Here is a 16984-nt window from a genome sequence, read left to right as displayed (position 1 = left end):
GCCGAAGGCAGCTGCTTAACCAACTGAGCCACCCGGGCACCCTGGAAACCCTTTGTATGGAAGGGTGTCACCTAGGAAAGTGATGACACATAGTGTGTGCTTGCTGCCGATTACTTCTAACAGGTAGACTGTTAAGCTGTACGTCACTCTTCTGTTCATGGAGAGAGAAAGTTTCTTGAAAGTACTAAATTGCTCCCCAGTTAATGCTTCTGACATTAACATTCTTTTAGGAAATCCAGATTCTCATCTAGTCTTTGCCAATAACTAGGGTAGCAAAACCAGGGAACATGATAGATTCCTGGGACCCACATTCAGACTTTGGGTTCACAAGGTCTAGAATGGAGCTCAGGATTCATTTTTTAAAATTAATTTATTTGAGAGAGAGAAAAGGAGAGAGTGTGCACAGTGTGGAGCAGGGAGGGGCAGAGGGAGAGAATCCCCAGCAGACACCCCACTGAGTGTGGAGCCCGATGCGGAGCTTGATCCCATGACCCTGAGACCATGACCTGAGCTGAAATCAAGAGTTGGATGCTCAACTGAAAGAGCCACCCAGGTGCTCCCAGGAATCAATTTTTTAAAAACTCCTAACTGGGGGCTTGATGTCTTAATACAAACTAGAGGATAGAAGACAAAATCTCAGTGTCATGCAGGAGAGCAGTCTGTGCAATGCTGGGCGCCATGAAATGCGGTATGAGAAATTCCATTCACCTGCCTGGGGGAAGGACCAAGAAAGCAGAGCTTCGGGTGATAGAAAAGAATCTTCTGTGAGAACATGGACACTGCTCAGACATTAGGACTCCCATGGAAAATGATGTCACTTAAAGATAAGCTCCCCATGTAAAAAATTGAAAGCTCACATGAGAAAACACTATGAAGGAGAATTATCACCCTGCAGAACTGACATCATAAGAACTAACAAGACAGTAAATAATATGAGTTGGAGAGGATGTGGAGAAAGGGAACCCTCTTACACTGTTGGTACGAATACAAGTTGGTGCAGCCACTTTGGAAAACAGTGTGGAGATCCCTTAAGAAACTAAAAATAGAGATGCCCTATGACCCTGCAATTGCACTACTGGGTATTTACCCCAAAGATACAGATGTAGTGAAAAGAAGGGTCATCTGTACCCCAATGTTCATAGCAGCAATGACCACTGTTGCCAAACTGTGGAAAGAACGAAGGTGCCCTTCTACAGATGAATGGAAAAAGAAGATGTGGTCCATATATACTATGGAGTATTGTGCCACCATCAGAAAGGATGAATACCCAGCTTTTGCAACAATATGGACAGGACTGGAAGAGATGATGCTAAGTGAAATAAATCAAGCAGAGAGAGTCAATTATCATATGGTTTCACTTACTTGTGGAGCATAAGGAATAACATGGAGGACATTGAGAGATGGAGAGGAGAAGGGAGTTGGGGGAAACTGGAGGGAGAGACAAACTGAGAGACTGTGACCCTGAGAAACAAACTGAGGGTTTTGGAGGTGAGAGGGTTGGGAGGTTGGGTGAGCCTGGTGGTGGGTATTATGGAGGGCACATATTGCATGGAGCACTGGGTGTGGTACATAAACAACGAATGCTGGAACACTGAAAATAAATTAAAAAAAAAAAAAACAACTAAGGATAGTAACACAATAAGATTTCCAAAAAGATAAAAGAAGAGCTAGAAAACATAAGGCCAGCACAGGATAGTATGATAAATGAATAGACAAAATTGAAAAGAAACTGAATAGAAATGATAGAAAATAAAGTATAGCCATGGAAAAAAAAATCCCCCCAAATAAAAAATCTAAATATAGATTGGACACACCAGAAGAGATTGACTTACCTGGGAGAAAGATCTGAGAAAATTATCTAAGATGTAGCACAGAGAGAAAAAGGAAAATAGGAAAGAGAAATTAGAAGAAATAAAGCCAAGACTGAAGGAGCACATGGAGTCTCCAGTAGGAAAAGAAAACACACATGCAGAAGTCATACACAGAGAACTGGAAAAATGTTAATATCTAATAGAAATCCTAGATGCTACCAGAGATAATGTATAGATTATCTACAAGGAGTGACCATAAACTGTGCTGGTAGGGTTCTTATCAGAAATAAGATGCCAGGAGACCACAGAATGAGGGCTTCCTAATGCAGGAAATGAAGCTCAACCTAGAATTTTATACCCAAACCATTCAGGAGATATGATGAAAAAAAGACAGACATAAACATACAAAGCCTGAGAAAGTTTGTCTCTTGCTGACCCTGTAAAAAGGGATTCCTGATGGATGTTTCCATCTTGCTAAGGCACAACAGAGAAGGAAAGAGAAAGAAACAAGAAACACTTGATGGGGAAATGGGTAAGAATGTTGGCAATTCTAAATATAAGTTGGCGTAGAAAGGACCAGTTAATGGGAGTTTTAAAATCAAGTGAATCCAAGAGCAGGCTGTGGTAACAAACATTAAAAAAAAAGAGGCTTGGAAGTTAGGAATCAAAGTACTCCAGCCTTGTATTAATGTGAGCAGGATTCAGATACTTATTTAAATTTTTAAAAAATTTATTCATTTGTCTGAGAGAGAGAGAGAGAGAGGTGCACAAGCAGGCAGAGGGAGAAGCAGGCAGAGGCTCCCCACTGAGCAAGGAGCCCAATGCAGGACTTGATCCCAGGACCCTAGGATCATGATCTGAGCTGAAGGCAGAAGCTTGACTGACTGAACCACCCAGCCATCCCTCAGATACTTATTAACTTTAGATCTGTCTAAATGTTTATGGAAAATTGTAAGAGTAACTATAAAGAGAATAAAAATGGAAAGCATGATTTCTAAACCAGTATATAGAGATAGAACTCCATAGAAGACCAAAAAAAGTAGCAAAGAAAAACCAAGGTAAAAAACACAAAATAAGATTATAGAAATAAGTTATACCAGCATTCACAACAAATGTAAATTAAAATTCTTGATTCAAAGACAGCCTCAAAAGACATGAAGATAAAAATACAGCTCAAAAAAGCTACATCAGGGACGCCTGGGTGGCTCAGTTGGTTAAGCAGCTGCCTTTGGCTCGGGTCATGATCCCAGCGTCCTGGGATCGAGTCCCATATCAGGCTCCTTGCTCGGCAGGGAGTCTGCTTCTCCCTCTGCCTCTGCCTGCCATTCCGTCTGCCTGTGTTCATGCTCTCTCTCTCTCTGATAAATAAATAAAAAAAATCTTTGAAAAAAAAAAGCTACATCAAAAATACAATGACTCCTTCAGTGAAAATAAATGAAATATATCTTTATGTACCCTGGTTAAATTTAGAATAAAATGTTCAGTGAAAAATCCCAGTTACAGAATATATACAGTACTATATTTATGTATATATTTTTTTAAAACCTTACTATACAATATGTTGTTTAGGGACACACACATTTATACTAAAAATGGAAAAAATACATATGGGAAGGGAACATACCATCTTCAAGATAATTGTCTTGAGAGAGAAACTGTGGAGTGATAAAAAGCATACTTGAAATGTATCTGTACTGATTTTTCCATGTTAAAAAAAAAAAAAACTCCAGAGAAAACCTGGAAAAAATGACAAAATGAGTAAGTGATCTGTGCGGGGCAGTTGATAATCCTGCATTTCTGTATATTTGAAAGGTCCAGAGATCCTTCAAAGCTCCAGCGTGCTACTAGTTTGGGAACAAGTAGGGTCGATGACCCTGTCCCTTCTAAGTTCAATACTGTTCAAGTCCACAGTTTATTTTGAAAAGTGCCTTGTTGTGTTTCTTTAGACCCAAGGCTCTGTGTTTCTGGAGAAGCTAATAAGGATTGGACCATGAAACTGCCAAAGACTTAAAGGGAGCAGTTTAATCGTGGGCTGTCACATTGAATTGGTGGCTTCTGCTTGAGCCATCTGTTCCAGTCATAGTGCGTTGTATCCCAACCTACATGTTTGGCAGAGTGTCTTTCCCGTCATTATCCTTCAAAGAACTCGAGATTGGAATTTTTAAAAATTTCAAATTGGATGCGAGGGAGAAATCGGTGGGTGAAAGGCTCTAGATGACATGTTTTCATGCCTGGCAGTTTTCATGGGGGAAGGGGGGGGTGTGTGGAAAAGTATAATTAGATGACACTTCCAAGTGTTGTCCAATAGAGCTCTGTGGGAAATTCCTCCCACCCCCACCTCCAAGCAGAATTATCTCCATTTCTTGCCAATGTGTTCTTTTCAGTGACTCTTAATATCCCATCCAGAATTAGAAATGGAGAAAATAATTGGGTCAGCACATTTTTGCTTTGCCAACGCAGGTGTTTTCCAACAACATGTTTTTCGTGGTGGTGCCCGGTTCTAAATAACAAGCCTGTGCACTGTGCAATTATTGTGATGAAAGATGATAAAACAGTGCCCCTTTTGTGCAGTGAGGGTGCTTTCATCATGGCTGTTGTACACAGCATCTTTGGAGAACCAATGGATTTCCACATCTGCATTGCAGACCCTTGACAAACTTTCTGCAAATCAGGAGTGAGAAGGATCTGGATGTTTTATAGGATAAGCAGAGCTACAGGTTGCCTTATTTTTTGAAGTCTTGGCTCTAGCCAGGTGTGGCATAGCCCCAGGAAGTAGTATAACCCTATCTTAGATATTTCAAGACAGCTTTGATTTCACAGAATATGTCCTGTGGTTCTCCTAGTACCCAACAGATGATGGTCATTTTAAGTATAATTCTTTCCAAAATGGAACCACCCCCCCTTCAATGATAGACCTATCACTGTGCCTCTTATCTGTATTTGTTGTGGCATATATCATTTTGTGTTGTGATGACCTATCTGCCTTTCCCACTATGTTGAGAACAGAGTTTGTGTCTTGTTTGTCTGTATTTTCCCAGGACCCTAGCACAGTACTTGGTACCTAATTGATATTACGTAGATATTTTTGAATGAATGAATTAAGACTTAATCTTAGGACCTCATGAATGGGAGGTGTTTATGATGCCCTAACCTATTAGGGGGTACCATGGTTATGTGGCATAATTAGTGCTGGCAAATAACTTCAGAAAATACACAAATTTAACTAATCACAGTAAGAATTTTGAGTGTGTGTGAGCTAGTAAGATGTGGTTTTAGAGGCCATGGAGGGTATGAAAGAGGACTTCTTCCCTGTCCCAAAGGGAAAGTAAGACAGAAATAAAAATAAGAGAAATGAAATGATGCTAATTGGGAATGTCGACAATTCTTCAACAGGTTCAAAGGTGACAGGAGTTTTGGGCTAGTTTAAAATAAATTGGTTTTATCTCTTTAGGCACTGTACATCAGAGTTTTAGGGAGATAATAAGTGGCATCCCTTTCCCCCCATTTGTAAAAATATTCTAATGTGAATAAGACCACTTTTTTGTATGACCACAATACAATGATGATAGCCAAAAATTCAAGATACATACAAAAATATTGCCTAATACAACATCCGTATTTCTAGTTGCTCAATAATGTCCTTTACAGCTGATCTCCCCTGTGTATTGTATTTATTTATTATGTCTCCACAGTTTCATTTAATCTAGAACACTCTCCTAGTGTCCATGAGTTGGATACTTAGGAAGTCCTGACCAGGTCGTCTGGTAGAATGTTCTGTAATCTGGATTGGTCTATGAGTTTCCTTATGATCAAACAGAATTAGACATTCTTCCTAAGAACTCCATGCAGTGATGTTGTGTCCTCCTTATTGCATCACATCAAGAGGCACAAGCCAGAAGTTTGTCCCATTGGTAGTAATAGTAAATTCCATCACTTAGTTCTAGTATTCCTCTCCAGATTACTGCATCGTAAAAATTCCCTGTTGAGTTCATCATCTGTAGGGTGTTGCTTTGTGACTGTGTGAATATTCTGACCTCAATACTCTTTACCCAATGGACTTCACTCAAGGATTTCAATATTCATACTTGATCCTTGCCTGACTGAATCAATTATTTCATCAGTGGTAGAAAAGCAGTGATTTTCTGAATCTATTCTTTTACATTTCTTAGTTGACATTTTTTTTAAAAAAAGATTTTTCTTACCCATTTGACAGAGAGAGAGAGGAAACACAAGTAGGGAGAGCAGCAGAGGGAGAGGGAAAAGCAGACTCCGCACTGAGCAGGGAGCCAGATGTGGGGCTCCATCCCAGGACCCTGGGATTGTGACCTGAGCCGAAGGCAGCCGCCCAACCAACTGAGCCACCCAGGTGCCATGTAGTTTCAAGATTATTGTGCTAATATCACTGCCTATGACAAACCACCAAGTAAAGTTCAAGACCTTTGGGCAGTTCTTTTTGTTCATAGACTATATCCTAAGTGTGTGCAGTCAAAGGATGGTGCTGTAAAAAATTGAATTAATTCCTTATCTTTTCTATGTGGTGTTGTCAACTTGATACACAGTTATATTAATGTATGTCTGTTTATGTTCAGTTTTATAGTTTTTCATTCTGTTGGCTTAATATTGATTTTGAAAAAGAAAAACAGGTACATGATTCAAAAGTGAAGACTACATGAGCACTGGGTGTGGTGCATAAACAATGAATCTTGGAACACTGAAAAAATAAAATTAATAAAAAAAAGATTGCACGAAAGGTACAGGCAGAAGCTTCCTTGCTATCTTTATCCTTTCCAGAGCTCTATTCCTGCTCTCCCCCTAGATAACTTTTTATTAGATTTTGGGCAACCATTATGTTTGAAAAATGTAGTAAAATACATACATACTTACATGTGTGTATCTGTAATGTGTATGCATGTGTATATTCTTATGAAAAAATTTTTACTCAAATATTATGCTAAATAATTCCTTTGAACCTCACTTTTTTCATTTAATAATGAATCCTGGAAGTTATTCTATGTCACTTTATAGAGATATTTCTCTTTTATTAAATGGTTCATATTATGTGAAGGTACCCTAAGTTTATGCAACCAGTGTTCGGTGAATAGGCATTTGAACTGTTTCTACTGTTTTGCTATTTCAGATAACACAGTAGTGAACAGCTTGTGCATATGCTGTTTCTTTCTTTTTTTTTTTTTAAAGGTTGTAGATGTTACCTTTAATTGGACTTTAAAAATTAATATGGTGAAACAGTGTGCCGGGGTTTGCCCTTTTGCCATTGACCAGATTTAAAAAAGCCTGCATACTTGTCTCAACTCTTTTTTGTTTGTTTGTTTGTTTGTTTGTTTGAGGTATTTTTTTTTTTGAACACTCATGAAAGAAATTGAAGAAGACACAAAAAGATGGAAGACCATTCCATGCTCTTGGATCGGAAGAATAAACATTGTTAAAATGTCTATACTGCCTAGAGCAATCTATACTTTTAATGCCATTCTGATCAAAATTTCACCGGTATTCTTCAAAGAGCTGGAGCAAATAATCCAAAAATTTGTATGGAATCAGAAGAGACCCCGAATCGCTAAGGAAATGTTGAAAAACAAAAATAAAACTGGGGGCATCACGTTACCTGATTTCAAGCTTTATTACAAAGCTGTGATCACCAAGACAGCATGGTACTGGCATATGCTGTTTCTTACTTGTAGAAGTGACTTCTCCACGTAAATTCCAGAAGTGAGATTTCTGGGTAAAAAGTTACTCACTTGAATTCTGCATCAATTTGAAATTGAGAAATCAGACAGATTTAGAGGAAAATGTCAGCTCTGTGACTCTCAGAGCAGTTGAAAAACTGTGGCTTTGGTGCTTCCTCTTGCAAATCCCCAAGTTGGCAGACTTAACCACCTTGTCCAGCCCATTCTGGAAGACTATAGATTGGACATATGGGCAGAGTTTCTATCGCTAAGCTTACACCTTTGCCCAGGGGAGACCAAAGCACTTACACGCTGCAGGAAGGCAGATGCCAAGGGAAAGCAGAGAGCCACAAGACCCACGTCTTTATCCCAACCCCACCCATCAGTGAAGCCCCTCGTCCTCCTATAAGGAGGGAAAGTGAAGGTCGGAGAGAGGGAGTGTTACTCTGACTGAGGTCCTTCTTGTGGGACATAGAGAGAGAGGAGAGTCTTCCCTCTTTCCCCAAACCCTATAGCATTAGAATCCTTTGGTGGACTCTGGTAGAGAGGGTGAATGCTGGGAACATCTGAAGTATAGATTAAAAATGAAAAAGCAGAAACAAGTAAGACCTAGGAAGCATAGAGACTGCTATTCACATACTCCATTGAATGGCTTAAAGAAGCTCTGTGCCAGTTTCCCTCTACCCATGTGGCATAATTTAAAATGTAAAATTCGGGGGGCACTTGGGTGGCTCAATGGGTTAAGCCTCTGTCTTTGGCTCAGGTCATGATCTCAGGGTCCTGGGATCGAGCCCCGCATCGGGCTCTCTGCTCGCCAGGGAGCCTGCTTTCCCCCACCACCCCTCTGCCTGCTCCTCTGCCTACTTGTGATCTCTGTCTGTCAAATAAGTAAATAAAATCTTTAAAAATAGATAAATAAAATGTAAAAATCTGGCACATTTCTGCCATGATGGCGCCTGTTGGGTGAGGATGGGACATCTTTGTGGATGCCGCCATGCTGGAGCTTGTGTTCTTTGCTTACATGTCTTGTGCTACCATGATCTCAGGGAGGTCTCATCATATCCACATGGGTTCTACAGAAAATTTCCTGGGTTGGGAGGGGCCCTGGGGGGGGGGTTGCTTGTATTCCTTCTTGCCTATAAAGTGTTGCTGAAGCATTTAGGACACTGGTGTGGGGGAGGGGGTGGTGGTGGTGGTAGTGGTATTTGGTGTTTAAATTCTCCAGAGGCTGTTTGGCAAATAGCTATGCTTTTAAGTATTTTGTATAAAGGAGGGCAGTGCTTCGACTCATCAGGCTAGTATGTTGAAGTATATGACTCCAAAAGTGTTTAAAGAAAACATTTCCATGTTTTCCTTTAGGTGATTAAAAATTAAACATTTTCAATAATGTTTCATTGCGAATATGAAAAATTCATACCCAGAGTCTGATGATAAGATTTTGGGCTTCTTTGAAGTTTTATTTTGGAATATAGGAATTTTTTCTTACTCATATGGTAAACATTGAAACCCTAGAGAAATGTGTAAAGAAGAAAGTGGGAGTTCTTTATAGTCCCGCTCTGCCGAGATCATCTTTCTTATAATTTGGCTAGAGCCCTTCAGCTTTTTGTGTATTTTCTTGTTCGTTATTCTTTTCCTACAGTTGGGTTGTTCAGTTACCTTCCTTTTTCTTGGATTATAGGAGCCAATAACTTTCTTTTCTCTCCTAGCCTTTTACGTATCTTGCCATTTATGCTCAAAAGTATCTTTACTGATACATATTTCTCTGCTAATAAAATTCCCATGTTATGTCCATTTGTTTTCCTGAGTAGATTTTCTTAATATATAAACTCATATTTTAAAAATATATGAGTTGTATTTTGAAGTTTTGACTTTAGACAATGAAGTAATAAATGGTTTTATAGACTCACACAGTTGTTGAATAGATCTCTAGAGGAAAAGTTGGTAGAGAAGTAAAAAAGGTTCAGACACTTTGAGATAGATTCTATCAAATTACACAGAAGAAAATGGCACCAATTTATATTCCCATCAATAGAGCAGATAGTACCGGTGTCCTCCAAACGAGATGGTAGCCCAATTCTTTGCAAATAGAATAGGAGACAAATGTTGTATGGTGTTTACTTGTATTTTAAAATTCTGTGGAAGAATACCTCTTAACATACTTATTACCTATAACAGGACAAAGACAAAAATAGCAGATTTCTTGTTGAAATTGATATAAATCAGGGGACCATAGAACAAGATCTTAAAAGTACTGATAGAAAAACCAACATCCTTGAATTCTATATCCATTGAAAGTTTACTGGGATTTTTTTGTCGTTGTTGTATAAATCAGTAGACTGATTCAATACAATTCCAATAAAAATGTCAATAAGGCTTTTTTTTTTTTAATAAAGAAACTGAGAAGTGGATCTCAAATTCATATGGAAATGTGAAGTGTGGAATAATTAAAAGGACTTTGTGAAGAACAAAGTTGGAGGACTTACAGGACCTGGATTGCAGGCTTATTTAAGGCCACAGCAATCAGGGCAGTGGGGAATGCATTGGGATAGACAAGAAGTAAAGAAAATAGAAGAGAACAGGGTCCAGTAATAACTCACGTGTTGATGGTCCGTTCGTTTTTGATAAAGCTACAAAGGCAATTTAGTGAAGGAAATTTTTTTTAACGGATGATGTTAGAACCATTAGACCTCTGTATTTAAAAAAAAATTAATATAGATTCCTGTCTCATACACAAGACAAAATGAGTTGAACAGATCCTAGACCTACATGTGAACGTAAACCTGCAAACTTTCTGGGAGAAAACACTTGCGACTTTGGATCAGGCAAAGATTTCTTTAAAATGGCATCAAAAGCACAACCCATAAAAGAAAAATTAGATCTTGTCAGAATTAAGAACTGCTCCTCTTTGATGGATATTTGTAAGAGCGAAAATACGAGCTATGGAGAGAAAGCATTTGCAAATCATTCTGACATAGTATTTATGTCCAGAGTATAATTTTAAAACTCCTAAAACTCAGTAACAAAAAACAACTGAATAAAAACTGTGTGAAGATTTAGACAGTTCACTAAAGAAAATATACGGATGGCAAATAAATGTATGAAAAGATACTCAACATTATCATCATTGAGGTAAATGCAATTTCTTTACTTATATAAAAGGTTTTATTTATTCCCTGCTGAACAAGAAGCCTGATGCAGGGCTCAAGTCTGAGACCCTGGGGTCATGACCTGAGCCAAAGGCAGATGCTTAACCAATGGAGCCACCCGGGTGCCCTAAAGTCGATGCAATTTAAAACCAACAGAGTCCATCACACCTTTTAGAATGTCCGAAATTAAAAATGACCATCATAGCAACTGTTGGAAAAGATGTAGAGTAACGAATTCTCTGATTTGCTGCTGGAAAGACTATGAAATCATGCCAGGACTCCAGAAAATAGTTTGGTAGATTCTTCAAAAGTGAAGCATATATTTATGATCCAACCACTTCGCTTCTAGGCATTTACCCAAGAGAAATGAAAAGAGATGTCCCCATAAATACGTATAGCAACTTTATTTGTAACAACCAAGTCTGGACAGAACCCAATGCCCATTAATGGGTAAATGGAGAAACAAAGTGTGGTATGTCTATGTAATGAAGTAGGATTCAGCAATAAATGTGATGAATTATTGATCCTTGCAACAATATGGATGAATCCCCAAGTACTTAGGCCTTGTGTTGGAAACCAGACCACAGAAATAGCAGGATTCCGTTTATATAGAATTCTAGAAAATGCAAACTAAAGTGACAGCAGCAACAAGTTGTGGAGAGTGGGAGATAGAGCAGAATATGAGGGAGGATTATAAAGGGGTTGAAGGAAACTTTAGTGAAGTTAGTGGATACATTCATTATTTTGATTGTCTTATTGGTTTTATGAGGGTATATACGTCAAAACTAATAACGTATTCCTTATGAGTGTGGAGTTTATTATATACCTCAATAAAGAGTTTTTTGTTTTATTTGTTTTTTGAAGGTTTATTTATTTGAGAGAGAGTAATCATGAGGGTGGGCAGGGCAGAAAGAGAAGCATAAACCTGGTTGTGCAAGGAGCCAGTGGGGGGCTCAGTCCTAGGACCCTGAGATTGTGACCTGAACCGAAGGTAGACACTTAACCCACTGAGCCACCCAGGTGCCCCAAGAGTTTTTTGTTTTAAAGCTGGCACTGTAGAAACCTGTTAACCATAGGTGGATTGATCTAGAACGTGGTCTTAGAGGCTGATACACAGGGGTGACAGACCCAACTGTACACTTTGGACAAATTTCTTTCTATAAATCTCCATTTATTCATTATGGAGGATAATGGTGAATTAAAAATGTATTCTGCACGCAGAATGGGGATCGTGATTCAACAGACTTGTGACAAGGATCACTTGTACTAGGAAATATAAATTGTATGTAATTATAGAAGAGGGAACCCTTGTACAGTGTTGGTGGGAATATAAATTGTTTTCCCTGTGGAAAACAGTGTGGAGATAACTCAGAAAATTAAAAATAGAACTGCTGTATGCTCTAGCGATTCTATTGAGTGTATATCCAAAGGAAATGAAAACAGGATATCAAAGACACCTGTGTCCTCATGTTTATTGCAGCATTATTCACAATAGCCAAGATACGGAAACAACCCAAGTGTTCCTCAACAGATAAATGGGTAAAGATGATGTGGTGGGCGCCTGGGTGGCTCAGTTGGTTAAGCGACTGCCTTCGGCTCAGGTCATGATCCTGGAGTCCTGGGATCGAGTCCTACATCAGACTCCCAGCTTGGCAGGGAGCCTGCTTCTCCCTCTGACCCTCCCTCTTCTCATGCTCTCTCTCATTCTCTCTCTCAAATAAATAAACAAAATCTTAAAAAAAAAGATGGTGTGGTATATGTATATAAAGCAGAATATTCAGTCATGAGGAAAAAAGAAAATCCTGTGATTTGCTACAACAGGGAGGGATCTCGAGGACATTATGTGAAGTGAGATAATTCGGACAGAAAAAGACAAATATGTATGAAATCACTGCATATGAAGACTGTATGAGATATGATTTCATATAGGTGGAATCTGAAAAACCCAAACTTGTATAAGGGAAAATGGTGGTTACCGGGAGCTCATAATAAAAGGGGAATAAGAGAAATGTTTAAAGGTATAAACTTGCACCTGGCAGAAAAATACGTCCTGGAGATTTAATGCCCAGAATAGTGGTTGTAGACAACAGTACTGTCTTAAAAACATTCAACTTGTTAAGAGATGATCTTAATTACTCCTTTCATTAAAAAAGTGAGAATTAGATGATAGGTGAGCTAATCCTACAGGGGATCATCTTGCCCTATTTAAATGTATTGAATCCACATGTTGTGAATGATGGGTCCATTACATTTCTTTCTTTTTTTTCAAGACATATCTATTTTAGAGAAAAAGAGAAGGGGCAGAGGGAGAGAATCTTTAGGCAGACTCCCTGCTGAGGTGCAGAGCCAGATGTGGAGCTCCATCTCACGACCCATGAGATCATGACCCGAGCTAAAGCCAAGAGTCAGACGCTTAACTGACGCAGCCACCCAGGTGCTGTGGTCCATTGCATTTCAATAAGAAATTATCTGCACAGTAGTAATTATACAATAATTAGCCCTTTTATTATTAGACATTGGGAAGCTGAGGGATAATTCTTGGAAATATGCTTCAGGGTCAGTGGGAGACTGGGGCCATGCAGCAAACACAAACGAAACTGTGCCCGAAGTTGGTTTCTTTTTCTTTCTTTCTTTTTTTTTTTTTTTGCCACATCCTGAAATTCAGCCGCCTCACTGTTGCAGACATGACTCGAAGCTTTGCAGAAAATACAAGGTGCTCTTGTTACCAGGAACCATTCCCTTTGGAATCTGCATTGCTGGACTGATCCTGAGAGTTCTGTGAAAAAAGTTAGAAACAAGCTCTTTGCATGGTGAATGCTAATCAGCTAAAATGAGACCAGCTCCTAGAGTCTGGCTTTGGAGGTCATGGGGCCTTTGCTGCACACATCCTGCCTTGTTCCAAAAGGTCTGCCCTATAGGAATGGATCTGAGGGTTGACGGAAGCAGCTTTTAATACAGATGACAGAAAGGGATTGGCCAGTCAGTTTAAGCCTGACACCTGGGGAACTCCTGAAGTCTGTCTGTTCTTTCACATTTTAGAAGTGGTAGGACTTGAGACTAGGCCTGGGATCAGGCACCGTTTGTGCTGATTTGTGGGAATGATGTTGATATATTATCTATGAACACTTAACTTCAGGTGCACTGTGATCAAATTTTCATCCTGGTACCAAGGGACAGTGACGGCTCTAAGGGAAAAGGTAAACTTAAAAAGACTGATAGACTATTTAAAGTTGTTTATAATTACTCCATAATGCCTTCAGTTGGAGTGGTTTTTTTTTTAAATATTTTATTTATTTGACAGAAAGAGACACAATGAGAGAGGGAACCCAAACGGGGGAGAGGCAGAGGTAGAAGCAGGTTTCCCTTCGAGCAGGGAGCCCAAGGGGGGCCTCAATCCCAGGACCCTGGGATCATGACTTGAGCTGAAGGCAGACGCTTAATGGCTGAGCCACCCGGGTGCCCCAGCTGGAGTGTTTTAAGGCCAGTCAGCCTTGAAGACCATAATGCCTCCATCATCTCATTACTCTTGTGTTTTTTCCCCGCAGATAACAGCCGACAGCATGTATCATGCCTGGTCCACATCGAGAGAGCAATGATTTGAGCGTGTCCATCCCATGGGGCCTGCTTGCTTTCTGAGGAGACGACACTGCGGGCTGTGTGAGAGTAAGAACCCAGCTTGACTGGTTATGATCATAACCATAGCAACAGACCCAGAGCCTGCCTTTTCCTAGGTCCTAAATCAATCCTGGTTGAGTGGCTGATTGATCTCTGAAGCCTGCTACTGTCTCAATGACTTATTTTTAAAAACTGACTTATGCATCTTCTATCCATTCATCTACTGTGTTGCTTCTTCTGTTAAAAGGTGCTTTTCTTATATTCATACATACACTTCTCACAACAACCCTGTGAGGTGAGTACTGTAAGTACAGACACATTTTACAGATAAGAAAACAGGCACAGAGAGGTTAAGCAGTTTGCCCGAGGTCACACAGCTTGTGACTCGTGGAACTTGCATAAATAACCTTGTGTTTTCCACACCTGGACCTTGTTCATTTGTTCACTCATTCATTCATTCATTTTTACAAAGACTGTCTTTCTCCAAGGCCAGGTCCTTGGGATGTAGGAAGAACTGGAGGAAGATAGATTTTCTCTTTCTCTCTCTTTTGTAAAAGATTTGTTTATGGATTTTAGTTAGTGTGCATGCCAGCAGGGTTGGTGGGGGGCAGGCAGAGGGAGAGAGAGAGAGAGAATCACAAGCAGACTCTTTGCTGAGCTTGGAGCCAGACATGGAGCTCCATCCCAGGACCTTGAGACCATGACCTGAGCCGAAATCAAAAGTCAGGTTCTTAACTCACTGAGCCACCCAGATTCCCTGAGATTTTCTCTGTTTTAATCTTACCCTAACCTATGATTCTAATCTGAGCTGAAAGTAGGAAAGGTGAAAAAGCCCAGAGAAACTCAGCTGTGTGTATGTGCACACACACGAGTGCATGAGTCCACGATGTCTGCCCTGTTTGTGGGTGGGGGGGGCAGGGCGGAGAGAGCTATAGACACCCTGTTAGAGTAACCAATGACTCTTTTTAGAAACATAAGAATAAGGCTTTTCTGACATTAAAAATTTTTGTTCACATGTCTTGGGCGATGGCCTTCCTGTTGGAGAAAGATTAACAACATAACATAGCTGAAAACTCCTCGCAGCTAAGAAAAGTAACAATTAATAACAACTTTTGACTCTTGAGCATTAAAGTATGTATCAGTGACTACATATAATCAATTAGTTTTGGCTTTTCTGTAGCATTGAACACTATGGTGTTTGGATTTTAAGGAAAAAAAAAAATAGGCTAAAAGCAGGAGTAGTGATCCTAACCCATATTCCACTTTCTAAACTTCTGTGGGTAAACTTCCCTTAACGGAGACGGTTTGGTTTTTGCTGATGGCATAATTTTAATAATGAATAATTCAAAGAAGCACGCAGCAAATGTTAGCTGTAGACAGGAAAAAATATCTTTGAAATTCTCTTCCCTTTATGGGCCTTCAGAAACCGCTGTCTATCTATACAGAGCCTCTCTCTAAGGGGGAAACAGGCACCATTCTTAGGCGAATGGGAAATAATGGTGTGATCTCTGAAGCGCTTTTCTTGGAATCGCTGAAGATAGAGATAAGCCACCGGAATGTCTCCACATCCCTGCTCTAGCATTTGGCCTATCAGCCAATGAGGGATGTCCACAGGGCAGCCTTTTTCCAGGGGAAGCCAGCAATCCACCGGAAGCAGCGTGGGTGTCTGACATGCAGGTCTGGGAGGAAGCCCAAAGTGAAAACGGACAAGGCATCATTTCACCCAGCAGATCGTGAAAGTGCACATTCCAGCTTGCTCTGCTGCTTTCAGGTTTCTCCATGCCCAGAATGAAAATCCTTTGCTTGCTGGATGCTGAGACTGTCAGGCAGCCGTGCACCCTGCGTGGGAGCCGATGGGATCGCCTGCCGTCACTCAGGGAGCCTCACTGCCTCCTCCAGTCATTAGGGGGCACGAAGCTGCTCCCACCTCAGCTGCCCTTCCTGTGGTCTCGTGCTTTGTCGGGCTCATACATAGAAGCAGACGTCTATGCGGAGGCAACTGTGTTTAAGAGAATCAAATGGACGAATGTCTTTCTCTCCCTGTACCCACCATTTCTACCTTGGTTGGCTACCAAGCCCCAGTTTCTTTCTTCTGGATATCTTAGGAGCCTTTTAGTCTGAAGAATTGGCATGGACTGAGAGGAAAAGGCAGGTGTGATGGCAGCTTGAGGGGTTGGGAGCAGCAAGGAAAGGCTTGCCAGTCCCCTGAGCAGTCTGTGTTCCATGGGCTGGATACGCCCTTCTCTGCAGTGAGCATTTAAGAATGTGCAGGTGTTTCCAGTTGTCACCTGACTGTGGGGCATTGCCAGAAACTTCTGGGCAGGAGCCATGGACATGATAGGTCCTGTAATGTGGAGACAACTGTCTAAAACAAAGACATGCTGTGTTAGTTTCTTATGACTGCAGTAACAAATCGCCATACACTTACTGGCTTAAAATAATATGAATTTACTGTAATTCTCGGTTCAGCCTGGGTCTCCTTGGGCTCAGGTCAAGATATCAGGAGAGTTGGCTCCTTCCTGGAAGCTCTAGGGAAGAATCTGGTCCACTGTCTCTTCAAGCTTCTAGAAGCTGCTGGTATTTATTCCTGGCTTCTGTCCCCTTCCACCATCTTCTAAGCTGACATAGTAGTGTCTTCAAATCTCTTTGAATTCTTTCTTCCATTGTCATACACCATTTTCATGCTCCTGTCTCCCTCTTTCCATTCACAAGGACCTTGTGATGATACTGG

The 16984-nt window shown here is 40.4% G+C and overlaps 1 long non-coding RNA gene across 1 annotated transcript in view; it reads left to right on the top strand.

Moving 5' to 3' along the window:
- The window catches only part of LOC131830262 (uncharacterized), a 96537-nt gene extending 82245 nt beyond the window's left edge, over window positions 1-14292 (top strand). Inside the window, exon 3 of the long non-coding RNA XR_009353087.1 lies at window positions 14184-14292. This is a non-coding gene — a long non-coding RNA (uncharacterized LOC131830262). The remainder of the gene's footprint in view (window positions 1-14183) is intronic.
- The last annotated feature ends 2692 nt before the right edge of the window (window positions 14293-16984 follow it).

The sequence above is a fragment of the Mustela lutreola genome, chromosome 4 (assembly GCF_030435805.1).
Source record: "Mustela lutreola isolate mMusLut2 chromosome 4, mMusLut2.pri, whole genome shotgun sequence".
NCBI classification, from domain to species: Eukaryota; Metazoa; Chordata; class Mammalia; order Carnivora; family Mustelidae; genus Mustela; species Mustela lutreola.
This window is presented reverse-complemented; position numbering and strand designations above follow the sequence as displayed.